General features: G+C 43.2%; 1 protein-coding gene across 3 annotated transcripts in view; it reads right to left on the bottom strand.

The window, feature by feature from the left end:
- Positions 1 to 23,410, bottom strand: part of fam189a2 (family with sequence similarity 189 member A2) — a 140,189-nt gene that overhangs the window by 97,692 nt on the left and 19,087 nt on the right. The gene's annotated exons all lie outside the window — the stretch shown is intronic.

The raw sequence follows: 23,410 nt of genomic DNA, 5'->3' as shown, positions 1-23,410 counted from the left end.
TCCGACACTTCCGTCATCTACAATCCAACCCCACCACTAAAGACATTTTTCCAACCCCACCCTTGTCTGCCTTCCAGAGAGACAATTTTCTCCGCGATTCCCTTGTCTGGTCCAGACTCCCATCCAACCCCACCACAGCCGGCACTTTCCCCTGCAACTGCAGGAAGTGCTACACCTGCCCCCAAACCTCCTCCCTCTCCCCCATCCCAGGCCCCAAGATGGCTTTCCACATCAAGCAGATGTTCACCTGCACATCCACCAATGTGGTGTACTGCTCCGGCTGTACACGATGTGGCTTCCTCTACATTGGGGAACCAAGCAGCGGCTTGGGGACCGCTTTGCAGAACACCTACGCTCGGTTCGCAGTAAACAACTGCACCTCCCAGTCGCGAACCATTTCAACTCCCCCTCCCATTCCTTAGACAACATGTCCATCATGGGCCTCCTGCAGTGCCATAATGATGCCACCCGAAGGTTGCAGGAACAGCAACTCATATTCCGCTTGGGAACCCTGCAGCCCAATGGTATCAATGTGGATTTCACCAGTTTCAAAATCTCCCCTCCCCCCACTGCATCCCAAAACCAGCCCAGCTCATCCCTGCCTCCCTAACTTGTTCTTCCTCTCAGCTATCCCCTCCCCCACCTCCATTTCCTACCTACTAACCTCATCCCGCCCCCTTGACCTGTCCGTCCTCCACGGACTGACCTATCCCCTCCCCACCTATACTCTCCTCTGCACCTATCTTCTCCTCTATCCATCTTCAGTCCAACTCCCCCTCTCTCCCTATTTATTTCAGAATCCTCTCCCCATCCCCCTTTTCTGATGAAGGGTCTAGGCCGGAAACGTCAGCTTTGTCCTCCTAAGATGCTGCTTGACCTGCTGTGTTCATCCAGCCCCACACTTTGTTATCTTGGATTCTCCAGCATCTGCAGTTCCCATTATCTCTAACCACTGAGCCATTCTGCTGCACAATATTGCAATGAGACCTGGACTGCGTATCGGCAACACACAAGAGTGCTAAAGAAATTCTACTGGCAAAACCTCCACTGCATCCTCCAAATTTAACAGGGTGATCCATCAAACAAATTTTCTTGTGAAGCCAGCTCCACAAACCTTACGGCAAAATTACTATAAATTACGTTTTGATAGACTGGACACTGAATCCAGCTGCTCATAAACATTTCCCCACCAGGGGAAGGGTCACTGGACCCAAACCGTTAACTCTGTTTTCTCCTCCACAGATGCTGCCAGACCTGCTGAGCTTTTCCAGCAACTTTGTTTTTGTTCCTGATTTACAGCATCCGCAGTTCTTTTGGTTTTTATTTCCCTACCAGATCCAGCTTTCTTTTCAACTTTCAGATGGCCTGGATTGGGGAAGACAGGGAAGGCACTATCAAGTCCCTCTGAAGATCTTCCTGAAGCTTGGGAGCATTCAGATTAATGACTGGGAGGAGATTTCTATTAACAGTTCAAAGCGACAACAATTTGTACATCAAACTGCATCACCAATTCCAAACACTTTGCTGATGAGGCAGAGCAGCAGCAGACAAGGAAAGCAAAGGATGCAAATCCTGTACTGTGGTTCCTAGCACCTTGTGGGAAATCCTGTCCTGTGCACCCAACTGTGGGTTGAATTGGTCTTTTCAGTCTCATGAAGACTCATGGCAGGAACCTGCAACCCTGCGTAGATATTACCTCAAACTGAGGGGCAGCTGACAACGAGCAGTTCTCTTGCCTTTAAGTCAACAGGTCCTGGGTCAAGCCCCACTCCAAAGACTTGAACACACAAATTGTAGTTGACACTCCCAGTGCAATACTGAGGGGGCGCTGCACTGCAAGAGTTACTGTCTTTTGAATGAGACATTAAAGGCAATGAAGATAAACAATTACATGGCCTATTAAAGGGAGAGTGGGGGAGTTCTCTCTGGAATTTCGGCCAATATTTATCCTCAATCAATATCACTGAAAATCTCATGATCTGGGGTCATTAGCTCATTGCTGTTTGTGGGAACTTGCTACGTGTGAACTGGATGCTGTGTCTCGTACAGTCCAACAATGACTACACTTCAAAAAATACACCATTGGTTGCAAAGTGCTTTGAGATGTCCTGAACTCCTGAGAAGTGCTTTAGAAATGCAGATCATGACTTATGTTTACCAATCTGCTCTAAGACGCAGAACAAATGTACGTATGTATATATACATTAGCTGTGGGAGTGGGCCATTCAACTACCATTCAGTAAGATCAAGGCTGATCTGATTGTGGTTTTCTTTCCCACTTTCTTGCCTCATCCTACAACTCCCTTATCTATCAAGGATCTACTGACGACAGCCCTAAAATTATTCAATGACCCTACTTCCAGTACTCTCTGGGGAAGAGGATTCCACAAACTAATCACCCTCTGAAAATAAATTCTTCTCACCTCCATCTTAAAAGTGAGATCCCTTGGTTTTAGAGTTGGTCACTAGTTCTACTTTCTCCTATAAGGGCAAACACCTTCTCAGTATCCATCCTGTCAAGTTCCCTCAGGAGCTTGTATGTTTCACTACGTTCACTTAAGGTTCTTCTAAACCACCCCAAGGTAAACCCTTCATCCCAAGGGAGGGTGTGGGGAGGGGTTGCATCAATCTTCTCTGCACTGCTTCCCATGCATTAATATCCTTTTGTTAAATAAGGAGATCAAAGCTGCATACACTGTTCCAGATGTGGTTTCACCATGGCAAACTATTTCCTTTCCCACAAAACTTTGAACAAGTAGGCCACTCTGTAAAATAGCCAAACTTAATCATGATGATCAGAGATTTCCTGCACTCCACAGGCATAGATCCCATGCTGCTCTCCTCGCTGAAATGAGATCAAGAGTTTAAGGCCCGGGCAGCTGAAGGCACAACTATCATCCAATTGAAATTGGAACTGTTCCAGAGGTGTTAAAGGACCACAGAGATCTCAGAGAATTATAGGCCTTGTTATGAACTCATCAACTGAGTTAGGGAAGTAGCTAACTACAGGTATAATGTCAAATAAGACAGCATGTTGAAACTTCTCCATGATCACTAAGATAAATAAACAAAGGCTCAGGATATCAATGTAACACTATCGCAGGCATTATTCAACCCTGACCAGTGGCATTCCAGAAATGCCATTCCCATGACTGCAGCCCAACTTGAGCGAGTGTCATTTGATCGTCTATCTTTGTAACATTCAAACTCAATCTTAACAGATTACGCTATAGTTCCCTTTCCAAGAGCAGAATTGATTTGGCATTAACTGATTTTGATAGGAATCTCCAGTATTCTGTTCCAGCTTTGCCTAAGGTGTAACAATTTCATATTTTGTTTTTTTTTCCTACAATGAATTTGAAAGAACCGAGTTCTGGCTTATTGTCTCATGCCCTCAAGGTGCATCTCGGCACTTAGTTAAACTACTCCCCATTGCCTGTAATAGCACGCTGTGCCACAACTGTCTCACCCTACTACGGCCAAGATACATTCTTGGTAGATCCAGTTGCCAAATCTGGTTACATGCTTTCAGGAGTATCAATACCTCTACCTCCAGCTGGCCCTCCACCCTCTAACACCCATCTCAATCATCTATAATGTCCAACTTCACTGTTCCTGTCTCCCCACACACAGTCGCCAGCAGACTTAGGATGATTCCTTGTTTATTAGTCTTTATTCCCTCTCCATTTTTATTCTAGTTATAAAACCTGAAGGTAACTGTCTTCAATAAATCACTCATCTGTCTATTTATTACTTTGAAACTTGACTATTACAAAGCCCTCAAGGCCGCCCTTCCAAATTTTACCCTCCGCAAGTTTGAGGTTATTCAAAACTGTCTTGGCTGTATCTCAAATCACAGTCCTGTTTCCCTTATCATCCCTGTTCTCACTGAATTACGTTAGTTCCCAGTCAACTACTGTCTTGATTTTAATATTCACTGTTTCAAATCCCTTAATGGTGTCTCCCGAGATTTCTTTGTTCTATTAAGCATCCTAATTGTAACCACTCCACCATTCCCCCCCAACAGGTTCTGCTCCTAAACCCAAATCTCTGGAATGCTAATCCTACATTTCATTATCACTCCACCTCACTTTCCTCCACTGAGACACTCCTGAAAATGGATCTCTTTGACCAGACATCAAGTATTTCCGTAACGTGGTTCGGTGTCAAACTTTTATTTTACAATGCTGCTGCACAGCAGTTTGGGACAGTTCATTATATTAAGGTCACTCTATAAATATATGTTGTTACTGTCCTTCAAAGTAAATGGGAAAAGTCCCAATTGATTTTAATATCCTTAGTATTGCTGCTCCCAGTAGTGTCCTGGAGATTAATCCTCAAACTTGGAGATATTAGCTAATTAGGCATAATAACTAAGACTATCCTGGAGACCCTGTCTCCATTGAGATCGAAGCTACTCTCCTTTTTCCTTACCCAAAACTGCTTAACAGCAGATTGTGTGGAGCTTAATTCAGTCTCCAACATTAACACATGCAGAACTACTACTTTATATAACACTACATTCCCACCTCACAGATAAGAGCTCAATTCACTCAGGCACAGCTAACTCTGGGCATGTTCCTTCAAAATCTCACAACATTATCAAGTATTTCCAGTAAATTATATCCCTCAATCCACCTTATCCACTTTTTAGGTTTCTTCCTTTAACAATTCCAGATTTCTAAAGAGAGATGGGACACTCCTGGATAAATTATCCTTTATACAGAGTGCCCTATTGAACGATCAAGTGTTATATTCAAACACTTCTCAAGATTAAGAAAAGTAAGTGATAATTGTCTATGTAATTCTACTGCAGCTCCAACCACACAAGAAACTTGATGCTATTCAGGGCACAGCAATACCCTGGATTGGCACCTCAACCACCAAATATTGACTCTCTTGGCCACTGACACACAGCTAGAATCTACAAGATTCGCTGTAACAACTCAACAAGACTCCTCTGACATTATTGTCCAAACTCTCAACCTTTACCACCTAGAAGGTCAAGGGCAGCAGATGTATGGGAACACAGTCTGTTGCAGGTTTTCTAACTCTCATACCATTCTGACTTGGAAATACATTGATATGTTTTCACTGTGGCTAAGGCAAAAACCTGGAACACTCTCTTTAGCTGCCCTGAGTGTGTGTAGCTACAACAGATAAACTGGAGCAGTTCAAGGCATCAGATCATTAAAATTTTCCCAACTGCAATTAAGGATGGACAATAAATCCTGGCCTTGCCAGTGGCATTCTCACCCAAGAAAACATTTCACATAAACCTTTTAATTTCAATGCAAGTACTCACAGGGCTGGCTTCAGAAGGAAGAACTAACTCCAGGAGAAGATTACAAGTGACCATTGTGCAAACAAAACTGGATCTCTCTACCAATGGCCCAAAACAGACAATTAGAAACAGATACTCGCACTGTTTCCCAGTGAAACAGTGAGACAGGCCTCATATTACAGAGAATTGTCACAAAGCAGAAGGAGGCTATTCAGCCTATCATGTCACACTGGCTCTCTGAGCATTTTGACTGCATGCCAGTCTCCTCTATTCCCCCTTAACTCTGCACATTGTTTCTATATAAATAACTAATATCACCCAATGCCCTCTTGAACGGCCTCAGGCGAATCTGCCTCCATCATACTTCCACACAGTGCACTCCGGACCTGGATCATTCACGGTGTAAAAAACTTTTTTTTCCCCTCTGAATTTCTCTCTTTTGGAAAAACTTTAAAACCTGTACCATGTTCCACACAAGCTTCCTCCCACCCTATTAACACATCGTTATATCCCTTTCCCTCTCATGTTTTTTTTCTATGCTTCCTCTTAAAATACTCTTTAATTGCTGCATTTGCTACATATGTTATACATTTTCACCACTGTCTGGGCAAAGACCAAAAACCCACTTATTCCTTTGGAATTCATCAGTGTCCATCTCACAGTTAGTGACCCCAGTTTTCATCCTCCCCACAAATGGAAACATCCCTATCCCTCATATACTCAAAGGCCCCATCAGTTCACTCCTCAGCCATCTTTTTATTGGAGAAAAGACACCTCCAGCCCATCCAAACTTTCTTTATAAATATTTCAGTTTTGGCATTTTCGTTCTGTAACAATATGCTCACAGTCTCACCTGTGCTTCTACATCCTATTTGGAGACCAGACCTTTGCAGTTTGATCAAAAAGAGTGTCTGGGGGAAGGTTAGAACTTGTTCGAGAGAATATCAAGTCTAATAAGGGGAAAGCATTAACACCAGGTCTCCATCTAAACATTAATCAACTCAAAAACAATTCTGATCCCCAGACAAAGCTGCTGATTTCCCTCACTATGGTCAGGGTACAGTGTTGGTGCTGACAACTGTCCTCCCCACGATTCAAACCCAGTTGATACCTATTCAGAGATAGCGAGGCTATCAGTTGCAAATGAGATTGGGCTTGTGCATCTCCCCACCTCATGGTTAACCAGGTTAGAGACAACTCAATGTCCGACCTCCGCAGTTAAATCACCATCTCAACGACAACTCCGAGAGGGCATAGCAGAAAATTAATAGAGTCATGATCCACCTTTATTTCTTATTACTTTCTTGTCTCATTTCCCTTGATTTTTTTTTAAATCATTGAGCACTGTGTGGAGGACAATGCCAAGGGAGTGCTGCAGTGTTGAAGATGGAAGCCTAAGTTGAGACATTAAAATGAGAAGGTGAGAAGGTCATGACATCCACAGTAAATTGGTAACTAGGATACAAAACTGGCTTGGTCACAAAAGACAGAGGATAGTTGTGGACAGGTGTTTTTCTGACACAGGCCGGTTGTCATTGGTGTTCTGCAAAGATCAGTGCTGGGACCTTTGTTGTTGTAACATATATACATATAAAAGATTTCAACATAAATTTAGACAGAAACCAAAAGAACTGCAGATGCTAAAGCAGGAACAAAAACAGAAGTTGCTGGAAAAGCTCAGCAGGTTTGGCATTCCGATCCGGTGACCCTTCCTCAGAACATTCTCAAATGTACATAGTCTTATTAATAAAATTTGCAAACATATAAAAATTGGTGGAGTTTCGGATAGTGAGGGAGGATATCAAAAGATGCAACAGGATATAGATCAGCTTGAAAATTAGGCAGAAAAATGGCACATGGATTGGGACAAGTGGGAGGTGACACATTTTGGGAGGTTAAATGTAACAGGAAAGTATACCGTAAATGGAGGACCCTTAGATACATTGATGTACAGACGGATTTTGGGGTGCAAGTCCATAGCTCCCTGAAAGTACGAACATAAGTGAATAAAGTGGTAAAGAAAACATACAGTATGCTTATCTACATCAGTCAGGGCATGGAATATGGAAGTTGGCAAGTCATGTTGTAACTGTATTAGACTTTAGTTGGGCCACATTTGGAGTACAGCGTGCAGTTCTGTTTACCACACTTTAAGAAGGATGAGGATGCTCCGGAGAAGATGCGAAAGAGGTTTACCAAGATCCTGCCTGGATTGGAGTACATGAGCTGTAAGGAGAGGTTGGACAAACTTGGGATTGTTTTCGCAGAGCATTAGAGGCTGAGGGGCAACCTGATAGAAGTGTATAAAACAATGAGGGGTTTGGATACAGTTGATAGTGGAGTCTTTTGCCCAAGGGTGGACATATCAATACCAGGGGACATAGGCTTAAGGTGAGGGGGGTGGGGGAAGCATTTAAAGGAGCTAGGTGAGTTTTTTGTTTACACAGAGACTGGTAGGTGCCTGGAACATACTGCAAGGGAAGGTGGTAGACGCAGATAGAAAGAGGCATTTAGTCAGGTACATTAACAGCCAGAAAATAGGATATGAATCATGTGCTGGCAGATAGGATTAGTTTACAGTAGCATCATGGTCAGCATAAAGACAGTGGGCCACAGGGCTTGTTCCTGTGCTGTACTGTTCTATGCTCTATCTTCTATGTTATAAGAGACTAGTTTGATTTGTAGATGGAGGTAAAATATTTCACAACACTATTTCAAAGAAGGGTAGGGGTGGTCTTTCCTGACTAATATCTTTTTCCTTAATTCCATGATCCAATGGTTTAAGTAGAATCCTAGTCCTGCAGGGAGCTTGGAGCTCAGGCAGCAACACTGGGGTGCCCTCAACACTGGGAGATAGAATTAGGTTTGAGATCTGCAGATGGATGGTTTCTACAGCTTCAGACAATCAGATCTTGTACACAGTCAAGTGAATTAATGTTTCAGACTGCATCACTGAAGACAGAACTGATCATCAGAATGAAAAGCAGAAATTTTAAAAACGCATGGAAAGGCAATAAAGGGCCTGAAGTTTGTTCCAATGGATTGTAATTTTGGCTCGACTTGCAATCACTGCTGTGATGGTTATCAGGGGCATCAGTCTTCCTCTTGAACTCAACAGAAAAGCAAGTTGCTCTTCAAATTCGGAGAATTCACTGCTCTGCTCCAATAACAACATGCACATGTACAGTGCCTTTAACACACTAAAACATCCCAAGGCATGTCACTGGAATGTTATCAAAGACAAGAGGACAGAAGTGAAGGAGTGCAGAAATCTAGGTGGTTGCAGGGCTGAAGAAGATTTCAGAGAAAGCACAAGTCTACAATGGATCTACAGGCAAGAATCAGAATCCTACACTGAGGTGTTTCTGGGCTGGTAATCAATGTAGGTCAGTGAGCACAGTGGGCCGTGGGAGAATGCTGGCTCATGCAACATAGGACAGTCAAAGTTATGGAAGCGTTTAGATTTACAGATGGTGAAAGGCAGTCAGGAATTGGTAGACATAATAGTGGCAGGTGAGCTGACCTCAGGGTGGAAACAGGTAATGTTTTGGAGGTGGAAACAGATGGTTTACAAATAACAATCTAAACCATCCTTTTTGTTTGTTTGTTGGTAGGATGCGACAGTCACTGGCTGGGCCAGTATTTATTGCATATTCTTAATTGTCCTCTAGACAGTTGTCATCTTGTACTGTGGTAGTCCATGGGATGTCAGAACACCCAGGGTTCTATAAGGAAGGGAGGTCCAGGATGTGACCCAGTGACAGTAAAGCTCAGGCAATTGCAGCTAAAATAATGTTATCAAAATATGTAAAACACTCACTTCATGTCAATGAAATGAAAACATTTCAATGGACAATACAGAATTTTACTGAACTGTTCTCAGGATCTACTGTCTATGCTTAATTGAGCCTTCGCCCTGAACTGTTCTTACCTCTGCAGTTCTAGTACTCTGACAGCAGCGGTATGTCCAGAATTTCACATTTTGATTCTACAAAGATAAAGGGAGAGGACTGCTCTAAATCTCAGTCAGGATGGCAGATATCTTGGACAGAAACATACATCTAGGTGACTGAAGCCAAAATCTAGTAAACTTTATTGGACTGTGACTCATACAAGTACCTTGGCTCACAGCTCTCTCTGATCACTACCTCCATCTCGCTGACCTTCTCCTCAGTCCTTGTTCACACCAGGGAAGCGAGTGAGCAGGGAGTCAGTAAGAGGGATCAGAGTTGATCAGAATATTCTTCACTCTACTTTCCTGCATTTACGCCATAACCTCTGGTTGCCTTTCTGACTAAAGATCTGTCTATCTTGGCCTTGAAGTTATTTAATGCCTTCTGTGGTAAAGAATTCCACAGATTTAATACCCTCAGAGCAAAAAAAAACCTTCCTCATCTCTGTCTGAAACACCTCGCTCTGAGATAATGCCTCTGGTCCTAGACTCTCCAATGAGGGGAAACAACCTTTCCACATCTACCCTGTTAAGTCTCCAATTATTTTATACATTTCAATTTACTAATTAATTTTAGCCATATCCATTCATCTCAAAATTCAATCATATTATGGTTTCTGCTACCCAGAGGTGTCTTCACAGTGCCAGGCCTAGTACAACATGCTCTCTGGTTGGCTCAAATACGGGCAGTTCTAGGAAGATTCTTCTTTGAAGTACTGAACATGGGGTCCTCTGTGGCCACTTGTGAGAAAAGATGAGGCCTCGGTTTAAGGGATTAATGGGACATTTTCTGCGACCAGTGGTGTGCAGCAAGGATCCATGCTGCAGCCTCAACAATTTATCATCTACAGGTACATCTATGACTTAGAAGAAATGCCAGCGATGGCGTACCTAAGGTTGCTAAGCAAACAAAGTGGATACAAGTTGTGTAGAGGACACAAACAAGCTGTAGAGAGGTACAACCAGGTTAATTGAGGGGACAACAATGCGGCATTTGCAGTATATTGTGGGAGAGTGTTAATCTATTCAATCTGACAAGAATAAAAAAAGGAAAACATGTTTTAAAAGGCATGAAATGTGTAAATATTGAAGCTTAGAGGAACATGGCTTTATACAGACAGGGAATACAGGGACAGCATAGGAAGACAAAAGCATGTCAGGATTGAGCACAAACTGAAGTGTTGCCACAATTTTACAGGGCTTTGTTGAGACCACACCTGGAGTAGTATGTACAGTTTTGGTCTCTGTGTTATTGCACATACCATACATGCTCAAGTAATCGTTGATCTCTTGTAAAAGTTAATCACAACTTTTAGCTAAAAAAATCTGAATTCTTTCTACGCACTAGCTGCTCACTGCCTCACCCCAACTCTCTCTGTATCACCGAAGCTCCCATTCACCCAAAGGCTGACTCAAAATTGGGAGTTCAGAAGAATTGAAAACAGGCCAGCAAAGGGGCAGGTTTCAGATTTAAAGAAGCCTCCAGGATACAAGGGTTGGAAAGCATTCTCCAAACCATGAGAGGTGAGAAAAAGATTTGAGCTTGTTCAGTAGTCCAAGGAGCATGATCAGAAACAGTTAGTGTGTTAGTCTGCGTATACATGTCTCTGGGAGAAATATACAGGTCGTTGAATGTTCAGAAAAAAAGTCAGTTGGTAAGAAATCTTAAAGTAAAGATACTTCCCTGGATTGAAAAGGTTATTGCTGGGAAAATTACTGAACTTTTCTTTTTGCTGTTCATTTTTAGATTGTTCGAAATTTTATGCATAGATAAAACAATTTTTTGTGTGTAATAAATGTATGTCTTTCATTAAAATGCAATTGTAGCCTCATGTGACCATGTTCAGTGATTGACCACCACTTTAACTCAAGAGAAAAAAATAAAACTTACGATTGACCCAGCGAGACTAAGCATCATCATGATTTTGTGAAAAATAATGACAGTTATAGAAATCATATTTAACCAATTTACTGGAATTCTTTGAGAGTGTTACATATGTAAATGGATCACAGAATGACAGAATGTTACGGCACAGAAGGAGGGCATTTGGTCCGTCATGCTGGCACTCGCTCATTAGATCAGTATCATTGCCTACTGCCGAACTCCTGGTCTTTTCCCCTAGCCCTTGCACATTACTTTTATCCAAACAATCATCCAATGCCCACTTTACCGCCTCAGTTCAACCTGCCTCCACTACAAACCCAGGCAGTGCATTCTACACCCTAACCACTTAAGAGTGGAAAAACGTTTTTCCTACTTCACTCTTCCTTCTTTTGCAGATCACTTTAAATCTGAAGTTTGGAGGAAGGGTCACTGGACCCGAAACATTAACTCTGCTTTCTCTCCACAGATTCTGCCAAACCTGCTGAGATTCTCCAGCAATTTCTATTGTCGTCTCAGATTTCTGGGATCCGTAGTGCTTTGTTTTACTTGAAATCTACGCCCTCTTATTCTTGTTCTTTTGTCGAGAACATTTTCTCCGCACCTACAATATCCAGCCCGCTCAAGCTTTTGAAAACCTCTAAAATATTTTCTTCACCTTCTATTCTCCAAGTAAAGCAGTCCCAACTTCTTCAATCTACCCTCATAACTGAAGTTCCTCATTCCTGGAACCACTCTCGTAAACCACTTCTGCATTCTCTCTAGTGTGTTCACATCCTTCCTATAGTATGGCATCCAGAACAGTAAAAAGTACTCCAGCTAAGGTCTAAAAAAGACTTATACAAGTCTAATGTAATCTCCTTGTTCTTATATACTACACTGCCTTGAATAAAGCCAAGGATACTGTAAGCTCTATGTAGTGATTGGAACCAGGTTGACCTCATTAACTACACAGTCGTTGATTGGGGTTGTTAACCTGGGCCATGTAAATAAAGAGTGACTTGCTGATGGAATCACGGCCTCTGTGCAGTTACTTCACTTTACCTACCTGTTCTCTCTACCTGTCCTGCCACTTTCAATGATCTGTGCACATTTACACCTAAGTCCTGTGCTTCTGAAACTGTCTTAGGCAACATAGAAGAGTGAGTACAATTCTTTCAATGTTCTTCAACCAAAATGCATCACCTCATAGTTCCCTGCTCTGAACATGTCCACTCCACCAACTTGTCAATGTCCTTCTGCAGTTTTGCACTGTTCACAATTTTTCCAAATTTTCAGAGAAATGGCAATGAATGGTTTGAGTTATAAAAATTTACTGAAAAGGCTGGGACTTCTGGAACACAGAACATAACAGCACAGTACAGGCCCTCTGGGCTATGATGTTGTGCCAAACTTTTATCCTACTAAGATCAATCTGCCCTGTATACCCTACATTCTACTATCCTCCATGTGCCTATCCAAGAATCATTTAAAAATCTCTAAACTACCTGATCCCACTACCATTACCGGCAGCGCATTCCACACACCCACCACTCTCAGTGTAAAGAACTTATCTCTGACATCAACCCTATACCTTCCTCCAATCACCTTAAAATTGTGCCCCCTCGCAACAGTCATTTCCACCCTGCGGAAAAGATTTTTCATTGAAGCAGAGGAGAGTGAGGAGTGACCTTATTGAGGTTTGTAAAATCATGAGGGGCATAGATAAGGTGAATGACAATGGTCTTTTCCCCAGGGTGGGAGAATTCAAAACTAGGGGGCATATTTTTAAGGTGAGGTTTAAACAGGACATGAGGGGCAACTTTGTTTTGACACAGAGAGTAGCCCATGTGAGGAATGAACTGCCAGAGAAAGTAATGGATGCAGGCACAGTTACTACATTTAAAAGACATTTGGATAAGTTCATGAAGAGGAAAGGTCTGGAGGGATATGGGCCAAACGCAGTCAGGTGGAACTGGTTTAGATTGGGAACATAAGTGGTATTCTCTGGTTAGACCAAATGGTCTGTTTCCATAAAAACCAAAAGAAGTGCGGATACTGTAAGTCAGGAACATAAACAAAAGTTGCTGGAAAAGCTCAGCAGGTCTGGCAGCTGTGAAGGAAAATGAAACAGTTAACGTTTTGGGTCCGGTGACCCTTCCTCAGAACTGTTTCCTCAAGTCTGTTTCCATGCTGTATGGCTCTATGACTCTATATCAGGAAAAGCAAGTGTCTCAATAATAACCCCTGGGGAACTCCGCTGCAAACATTCCAAAACAGTGCTGCTGATATGGCTTCCTTCTTCCCTTACTGTGGTTGAAAGGGCCCTCAACCGCATCTGACCTGTCACCTGTGATTCCACCCTCACCCTTCCCAGCTTGATCAGGTCACCTTTGTCCTCACTTGTCACCCCCACCAGCCTCTGCATTCAAAGGATCATTATCCACCATTTCAGACAACTCCGGCAGAACACCAGAACACCACCATCAAACGCATCTTCCCCTCGCTCCCCCATCTGTATTTTGTAGGGATCATTTCCTCCAGGACACCCTGGTCCATTCCACAACCACCAATACCAACCCTCCCTTCCCACGGCACCATCCCATCTGACTGCAGAAGGTGCAACACCTCCCTCCCCCTTCACCACCTCCCTGCTCACCATCCAAGGACCTAACCAGTCTTTCCAGGTGAAGCTGTGTTTCACCCGTATCACCTCCAGTCCTGTGTATTTTATTCACTGCATCCAATGTGACCCACTCTACATTGGAGAAACCAAATGCAGACTGGGTGACTGCTTTGTGGAACACATCTGGTCTGTGCACAGGCAGGACCCCATCCTTCCCATCACAGGTCATTTTAACACATCGTCCTGCTCGCACGCCCACATGTCTACTTGGCATGTTGCAGTGTTCCAGTGAATCACAACGCAAACCAGAGGAACAATATTTCTTGATAATAAAATGTGAGGCTGGATGAACACAGCAGGCCAAGCAGCATCTCAGGAGCACAAAAGCTGACGTTTCGGGCCTAGACCCTTCATCAGAGAGGGGGATGGGGGGAGGGAACTGGAATAAATAGGGAGAGAGGGGGAGGCGGACCGAAGATGGAGAGTAAAGAAGATAGGTGGAGAGGGTGTAGGTGGGGAGGTAGGGAGGGGATAGGTCAGTCCAGGGAAGACGGACAGGTCAAGGAGGTGGGATGAGGTTAGTAGGTAGCTGGGGGTGCGGCTTGGGGTGGGAGGAAGGGATGGGTGAGAGGAAGAACCGGTTAGGGAGGCAGAGACAGGTTGGACTGGTTTTGGGATGCAGTGGGTAGAGGGGAAGAGCTGGGCTGGTTGTGTGGTGCAGTGGGGGGAGGGGATGAACTGGGCTGGTTGAGGGATGCAGTGGGGGAAGGGGAGATTTTGAAACTGGTGAAGTCCACATTGATACCATATGGCTGCAGGGTTCCCAGGCGGAATATGAGTTGCTGTTCCTGCAACCTTCGGGTGGCATCATTGTGGCAGTGCAGGAATCTGCAGTCCCCATTATCTCCGAACAATATTTCTTGTTCAGACTGGACAATTTACAGCCTTCTGGACTTTGTGAGTTCAACACCTTCAAATTGTGAACCTTTTCTTCCTTTTCTTTTTGCTCGTTATCATGTCCTCCCCTCCCTCCATCCCAGTTCCTGTCCTTTCCAGTCTGGCAGGAGACACATCATTGTTCTGCCATTTTCACATTCCGATCATTTAATAGGTACATTTTTCCTCTAGCACTCTACCCACTACCACCACCGCACCTACCCCAAACAGTAGTATAAATTCTGCCCCCTCCACACCAGCTCTGATGAAGAATTATCTAGATTCAAAGCGTCCACTTGCTCTGTCTCCATGGATGCTGTCTGACCTACTGTGAGCTCCAGCATTTGTTGTTTTCAAGTCAAATGCAATGTCTGGTCTGTAATGAACTAGGGTTAAGAAGCTTGGAGCATTGGGAAAGAGGGAGGAAAGTGAATCAACAGCTTAAAAATGTGACGCTTACGCAAGATGCTAAGAGCAAATCCAATAGGAAAAAGAACTAACGAAAGTATACTGAATGAGTTCGGGAGAATGAACAATCCTTTAGAATAATACCAAAAGAAGACAAATCGACAAAGACAAAATGTTATTGTGCAGAATGGTCACAGTGTTTAATCAGCACTGGAAGGATTAACAACCAAAGATGATCAAGAGACCGACAGTGAAGGAAGCAGCTTAGACAACACTATAGACTGTTTAACCACAATTCCAACCACAAGGTCATCCACTGAAACTACGATCAGAATGTCTGGAAGAACATGTTCACCCATATCACTCAGTATAACATGTTGACAAAAACAAAACCATACAAATCAGAAAGCTAACCACTTTTCATCCTATTGATCATATAAATAGGATGTGTTAGTTGCATGTTACAAGAACATTAACACTGTAATTAACTAATCACAACAAATATTAATCATGGTTTCTCTTTATAACTCCATCAGTAACACTATGCACTTCAGTCCACCCGGAGATTTGACAGTTCTATTTCTGTACAGGGCTGTGTTACAGTTTATTACATTATCCTGTACCTCTAAAATACATGCCATATCACCTCAAAAAGGCACACTTGTTGCCTGAGGTGCTAGGGTCATGTTAATTGCCAGATTCTGTCGGAATATGAGCTGTGCTGACAGGCATTCTTCAGAAACTGTTTAAAAATGATTATGAAGCAGGGCAGAAAAAAACCCCGTACACAATCAGCTGCCAGTCCTGTTGCCAAGTCACCAAATAATACCCCACTACTGCCTTGTCAAAATGATCAGGCATCAGCTATGGTTCACTGGGCAACACAAATGCCTCACACTCTAAATGTTGTGGGTTCAAATCCCAGTCCAGACACTTGAACTCAAACTCCAGGTTGAATTGAGGTTCCATCTGCCATTTTTGAGCATAAAAGATCCGCGATGATTACCTTGACAACTACTCATCGTACAAAGTAATTGGTTATTTTCACTTTGATATTGTGGCGTCTTGCTGTACACAAATTTGCTGCTGCATTTCCTACATTAAGATAGCAACTACACTTCAGGATTACTCATCTGGCTGCAAAGGGCATCCTGAGATTGTGGAAAGTGCTGTATAAATTCAAGTTTTCATTTGGTCAGATTATGATCTACTGATCCCTCTCAAGTTCATTTTAAGCCCAGCTGAACAGAGAGCACCATAACTGAAACAGTGAGGGAACGGACCCTTTGTGACAGCTGAAACTCTGAACTTCCCCTGATTTGAAGATAGATCTATTTAATGACTTAACATCATACAAGAATGCTGTAACACTAACACAAACACACAGCCACACACACACTGTAGGTTGGTATGAGGAGGTTTGACAGGGTTTGAATACGAGTGACACCATCCACAACAGTGAAAGCAGAGATCACTTGGTAACACTTTCTTGTCTACCCTTCAATGGGCACAGACACGTCTCAAGTACCTCAGCATTTTTACTAGCTAGATCAAGTTAATTATTAAGGGAACCAACTTGGGTACCATCTACATAACAATAGAGACCCTGAGGTTTCAGTGCATTTTCCACTGGTGTTCAGTCTGACATCAGGGTGAGTAATGTTGATGGTCAGAAAGTTAGTGTGAAAACAGATTCCACTAGTTTTCTGCTCCAAATCAAGCATCCCAAATTTTCACCACATAATTAGGCTTGTTGCACCAAGTTCTCAAGGATGAGATGATCAGTTACTGCAATGAGTTTTTTTTGCTGGATTTCCACTGACAATGCCGTTAGGGAGAATATGTTAGAATGAGAAATGTAAAGATACAGCAACCACCAAGACTGGTGAAGAGGGTATTCGACTGTGTCTGAAAATTGCATTTTGGGCCAACTTGATGAGCACTACTTTTATTGATCACTGGCCTGAGCCCACATCCCGACCATCACCAGAAGCATGCACTGTTCCCATCACTAGTACACAGTGGCAGCAGTGTATAAGATTCGCTGTAGAAACTCCAAACTGTGTAACCTCCACCATCTACAGGAGCAACAGCAACAGATGCATGGGCATCTCACCACCTGCAAAACCTAGGTGTCTCCTCCCAAACAGCACAGTGGGTGTACCTACACCACACAGAGTGCAGCTCCTCAGCAAGTCTGCTTCTGAAAATTAAAACCAGACACTAAGTACTGCCCCGGCCACCAATTGATCCTATATATTAATTAAAACAAAAAAGCCAACTTTCCTTTCGTTCTGACTACTTGTGGAAGCATTTGGAGCAAGATTTAAGTTGCTTAAAGTGGGCGATGAAGACACTGGGAGAAGGAGGAATTAGAAATCAAGGAAACGCTGCATTTGATGCAGTGAGAAGTTAGGACTGATGTAAACAGATGTGAACGGCTCCGTTCACGGTCTGTGGATTCTATTAGATAGCCATCTAGAGTAGTAGAGTAATTGCAGTTTGACAATCTGATCTCACTCACCGGTTTACACATTAAGAATCTTGGCTCTGATGACTCAGCAATCCTAATGTGTTCAGTTATAGCTTTGATACAGCGGATTCTAAGGATGGCTTAGGAACGTTAAATATTAACTAGATGCCCTGTGATGGATCAGCCCTGCATATGTTGTCTTAGAGTTTTTCTGACTGATTTTTTTTGGCTTTGTTTAGACTAAGTGGCTCCTTCCTATGGTATTAGTAGATGAAAGCAGAAGCATAGGTTCTTTCAGGCAATATTAGCTCCAATATGGGGAGGAGATAGCAAAGTGATATTGTCACTAGTAATCCCGTTTTCCAAGTCATAGTCTGGGGACGTGGATTTAAATCAGCAGATCGTGGAATTAAAACTCAAATAATCTGGAATTAGAAATCTAATGATGACCTCATAATTTGTCGGCTTTGATAGAAACCCATCTGGTTCACCAATAGCCTTTTGAGAAGGCATTCTGCTATCCTTAGCTGGTCTGGCCTACATGTAACCCCATATCTACAACAATACGGCTGACTCTTAACTGTACTCTGAAATGGTTGAGCAAGCCTCTCAGTTGTACAAAGTGAAAACTGAAAAAACGAAACTTGACGGACCATCAGGCATTAACACAATCCATGCTGATGTGACAGTTATGAAAGTACATCAATGTCTCCATTTCTCCAGGAAAGTCAGCACATCCACAAAGACACTTACCCATTTTTTAATAGATGCACCATAGAAAGCATCCTATCCGGATGCATCACAGCATGGCTCGGCAAAAGGTCTTCCCAAGGCCACAAGAAACCACAGGGAGTCATGAACACAGCCGAAAAAAACCCTTTTTCCACTCTATCTCGGTACTTATGACAGTAATAAATCAAACTCAAAGAACAGCAAACTCAACCTTGCTGATCCTGCCAATCCTCCTTCCCAACATCTGGAGGCTAGTGCCAAAATTGGGAGAGCTGTCGCCCCGACTGGGTCAAATAACAGCTTAACATGATCATACTCTCAGAATCATACCATACAATGTCCTGTATACCATCATCACCATCCCTGGATATCCCCTGTCCCGCCAGCTGGACAAACTCAGCAGAGGTGGCAGCACAGCAGTATACAGTCAGTGGAAGTTGCCATGGAAGTCTTTAACACTGAGTCCAGTTCTCAAGTGGTCTCACAGCATCAAGTCAAAGGTGGGCAAAAAAACTTCCTGATTGCCATTCATACCTAAAGATAAGGCATCCGTCTGAAGCTACAAAACCGGAGTACTTGCATGTCAAACAACATTGATTTTGTAAAGGAATCAAGGGTTATGGGGAGCGGGCGGGCAAGTGGAACAGAGTCAACAAAAAGATCAGCTATGATCTTATTAAATGGTGGAAAAGGCTTGTTGGGCCAGATGGCCTACTCCTGCTCCTGTTTGTCATGTTCTTATAAGCAGCAAGTGATAGACAGAGCTAAGCAATCCCACAACCAATGGATCAGATCTGAGCTCTGCAGTCCTGCCACTTCCAGTCATGAATGGAGGTGGACAATTAAATAACTCACAGGAGGAGGCAGCTCCGCAAATATCCTGTTGTCAAAGAGATAGGGTCCAGCACATCAGTGTAATAGCTAAGGCTGAAGCATCCGCAACAACTTTCACCCAGAAATGTGTCAGCCTCCTCCAGAGGTCCCCAGCATCACAGATGCCAAGCTCCAGTCAATTCAGTTCACTCCACATGATATCAAGAAATGGCTACAGGCACTGGGCACTGATAAAGCTATCAGCCCTGACAGCATTTTGACAATAGTAGTGAAAATTTGTGCCCCAGAACTTGTCACTCTAGCCCAGCTGTTCCAGTACAGTTACAATACTGGCATCTATCCAACAATGTCAGGAAGTCACCCAGGTAAAAGCAGGACAAATCCAACCCAACCAATTACCACTCCTCAGTCTACTCTCCATCATGAATAAAGTGATGTATTGCTGCAATAATATAGTATAATGGGCCAGTATTACAGATGTCCAAGTGCTGGAAAGTAAAAGTGTGCCATTGTGTCCAATGTGTGCCATTTTAAATTTGTACAGATCATGATGAAAATCCAGACTTCAGATGTTCCTCCAGGATAAGGACATTTATTTTTTTCTTGAGATTAGCACTGGGAGTGAAGGGAAGGCCCTTTACAAGTAATCGTTTCATTTTTGGTGTATTGTGAGTTCAGTAATACCACTAATTTTGGAAAGATTGGATACATTTTAACAGTTCTCAGCAAATTATACAACAAGAGTGCTAGGGATTTGAGGTGTAGCTTATACTGCTTTCAATAAACGTGATCAAATAAATCTTTTTAAATTATTCAAGATAACTGAGGAAAATGAAATTTTGTAATGTCTAATCTATGTGACTCAACCTTGATCAATAGAATTCTACAGATAACATTTCAGAGCTCAAAACAACACAACAGCCAATGTATTGCACAAGAGTGTTTGATCTTGTCTCCCTCTATACTTACCCTTAAGATGCTTAATACCAAATGTTAACCATGCATTTATCCAGTTCGCCTTAAAGGTGTTTCCTTCAACCTAGAATTAGCCCTTTTTATTACAAACCTCTTCCACATTCATTAAAATTGCAAATCACAGGTGAACAGCAAAGGTTCAGAAAACAAGATACCACCAATATTGAAAAGAATGTGACAAACAAATGGAATTATAACGTTTTGGTGATGCTCAGTTGGACTCTTAAAAAGTGATTGTAAAGAAAATATTTAATGTTTTTCATAAATTAACAGAAATATTGTTTCTTCCATTCTATTCACATATGTTAAATGCCTTCTGTGACTAGTGAATTGTTGAAATGTTAGTTTAAGAGGAGAAACAGCAGCAGATGGAGTTCACAGTGCAGAGGTATGAGGGCATCAATTATGGAACTACATTGGTCAAAGTATTTAGAGGAAACAATACAATAACAGGAATGTTATTGGATTTGTAATGCTGAAACCTTGGTTAATAATGGGGGGGGAACCTGAGTTCAAATACCACAATGCCAGCTGGTGGAATTTAAATTCACTGCATTAAAAACTGGAATTGAACAGTAATGTTGTCTGGATGTTGAACCTTACATTTTTTTTGGGTTAAGTTTCAGCTGGATTTTAGAACGTTTTTTTGCTGTAAAGCCTAGTGAGATTTCTTGCCATACATTATCAAACTTGCTTAGTCAACTACCCATTCCACCTCAACAGCATGTCTCTAACCCGAATGCAGCCACATTTTACCATACATCATTCCCGGAACTCGTTGGATAATCTGGAATGGACCGACATTCCTAATGCTAGTGCCCTCTCTATTAGACCACTGGACACCCAGGCAAGTACAAGTGAGTCTGAGCTGTCCTGCACAGTTCCTGATATTTGCCCCAGACGAGGGAAATTTCATGCCAAGCTTTGCAGACAGGAACCTGGAGCTCCTGCTGGATGGGATGGTCCTCTTTCACACACACACACACACACACACACACACACACACACACACACAATCCCCCTCCCATCAACCCTGGACCAACAGAGGCGTCTTGAACACCAGACCGTGCTAGCCTGGCCCAATTTTGCTTCAGAGATCACAGCTTAGTCTCAGCTGTCTCAAGAGGCAAACAGTAACGTTGGAAGATTATCAACGACCTTCTCCATTCTGCCAGTGTAAGATCTACTATCTACTATCTACTTCACACTCTCTCTATCTCTGTTACAGTACCCACCTCTTACCAAGGCTCATGCTTTACCACTCTCACTAGTGCTTGCAGCATCTTCCCACGCTCACTCTCATCCACCCCAACAACCCCGGCACTATTAACACCAACACCCCCGGCACCTTCTCCGCTGCCAACTCACTCACTCGGTACACCTCCCCACCTGCACTGAATGTAACAGCTGTGCCACCCACATCCATCTCCTTAGTATTTACTTGTCTCTCATTCAGAGAGGTAAACAGCCCACAACAGGGCAGAAAGAGTCAAGACATGTGGGCAGCTGTCTAACATTCAGCTCCTCACTCCTGATGTGGAGAGGATCCTGACTGTGACTCTGCCTCGAGCAGCTGATTGACCACCTCCAAGCCCCTGAACTCGTATCACTGGCTGCCCTAGACTTACTGTACTGGGACCCCCTGAGCAAAGGTTGACTGATAATAAATATGACCAGCTTCCTGGCTTTGTGTTTGTGCTAAATGACAAAGCAGTGCCACAGTACTGAGAATCTGCTATCTCTGGCTGAGGGGTTAAAGAACATACAGGCAAGGCAAGGGAGTGCACAGCAGGCTCAGAATGAGGGAGTGCTACGACAGAAGTGAACAGCCCAGAGATGCAGATTGGGGCAGTCCCTGAGCTCAGCACACAGTGTCCTTGCTGCAGCATCGCGAACGATAATGGCTGGTGTAGCCCGAGGTGCAGCATTGGCTTCTTTTGAAACAGTCAATGAGCTGAAGTCGGCAGGCATCTGCCCCGCCTTCCATGGCAATAATGTTCAGCATTAGGTTCGTTTGGCATGTTTGATAAGATAGAAAGCTGAACACCAATGAAACAAGATATGCCATTAATAATGTTGTTCGCAAGCAAAAGCTACCCCACCCCAGTAGGCAACTATAGTCACTGCTCGCAAGAAGCACACTTTGACACCCGGCAGATACATAAAAGATACAGCAAGTTGTTCTAGTGTCGAGCCTTGCTTGACTAATTCCACCTTGAATCTCACTATGGCCCCCATCGTTCAGAACCCTTGAGGATTGCACCCCATGCAGCTATCGTCATTTATTGCAAAAACCTGTTGGATTCACTAATGTCCTTTAGGGAAGGAAATCTGCCATCCTTAGCTAGTCTGGCCTCCAGATGGACAGCGTTGTGGTTGACTTTTAACTGCCCTCTGAAATGGCGTAACAAGCCATTCACTTCAAGGGCAACCAGAGATGGGCAACAAATGTTGGCCTTCCCAGAGACAATCAGGTCCCATGAAAAGATAAAACAACTTCTCAACAGCGAGCAGCTGGGAAAGGTGGAAGAGCGGAGTGATGTAGGAGTCCAAGTACACAAATCAAAGTAAGTACAAAACAAAGTAAAGGAGCATTCCCTCAAGTATGGAAGATAAAGTAGTATTCTAGTGGAGGTGCTTCATAAAGGATTTGATGGGGGTAGACAAAAACTGTTTCTTCTGGCAGGGGTAATCCAGAACAAGGAGGCAAAACCTTAAAATTAGTGACAGGCCATTCAGGGTTAAAATCAGTAGGTAGTTTTTACACAAATGATAGTGGAAATTGGGAATTGATAGATCATTAGAAAAGCTGACGTTGCTGGAGAAACTCAGCCCGTTTGGCAGAATCTGTGGACAGAAAGCAGAGTTAACAATTTAGATGCAGTGATCCTTCTTCAGAACTGCTGACTTTACCCAGCAACTTGTTTCAGGTTTCAAGCATCTGCAGTTCTTTGCTTTATTTCATTGTTAGATATTTAAGAGTATGGAACCAAGGTGGACCGATGGACTTAAGACACAGATCCAATTGAATGAGGGGACAAGTTTCAGTGACTGAAACTCTTTTACCTGCTCAGAATGTACATGGCCTATGAAATTCCTGTCATCATGTTGGCAAGTTGGATCATTGCTAATTATGATCCTTTACAAGAGATTAAAGTAGCAAACAATGTACAGCTTAACCCCACAATCATGCCATGCAGCTTCGCCTGGGGACTGAGGCACCTCCTGAGGCACAGAGTTTCTGGCAGCGTCCAGGCAGAATGTCAAACTGCAGGAAGTGTTCAGCTTATCAAGGAGATGCATGGGACAGACAAACTTGGCAATAACAA

The sequence above is a fragment of the Stegostoma tigrinum genome, chromosome 3 (genome assembly GCF_030684315.1).
Source record: "Stegostoma tigrinum isolate sSteTig4 chromosome 3, sSteTig4.hap1, whole genome shotgun sequence".
NCBI classification, from domain to species: domain Eukaryota; kingdom Metazoa; phylum Chordata; class Chondrichthyes; order Orectolobiformes; family Stegostomatidae; genus Stegostoma; species Stegostoma tigrinum.
This window is presented reverse-complemented; position numbering and strand designations above follow the sequence as displayed.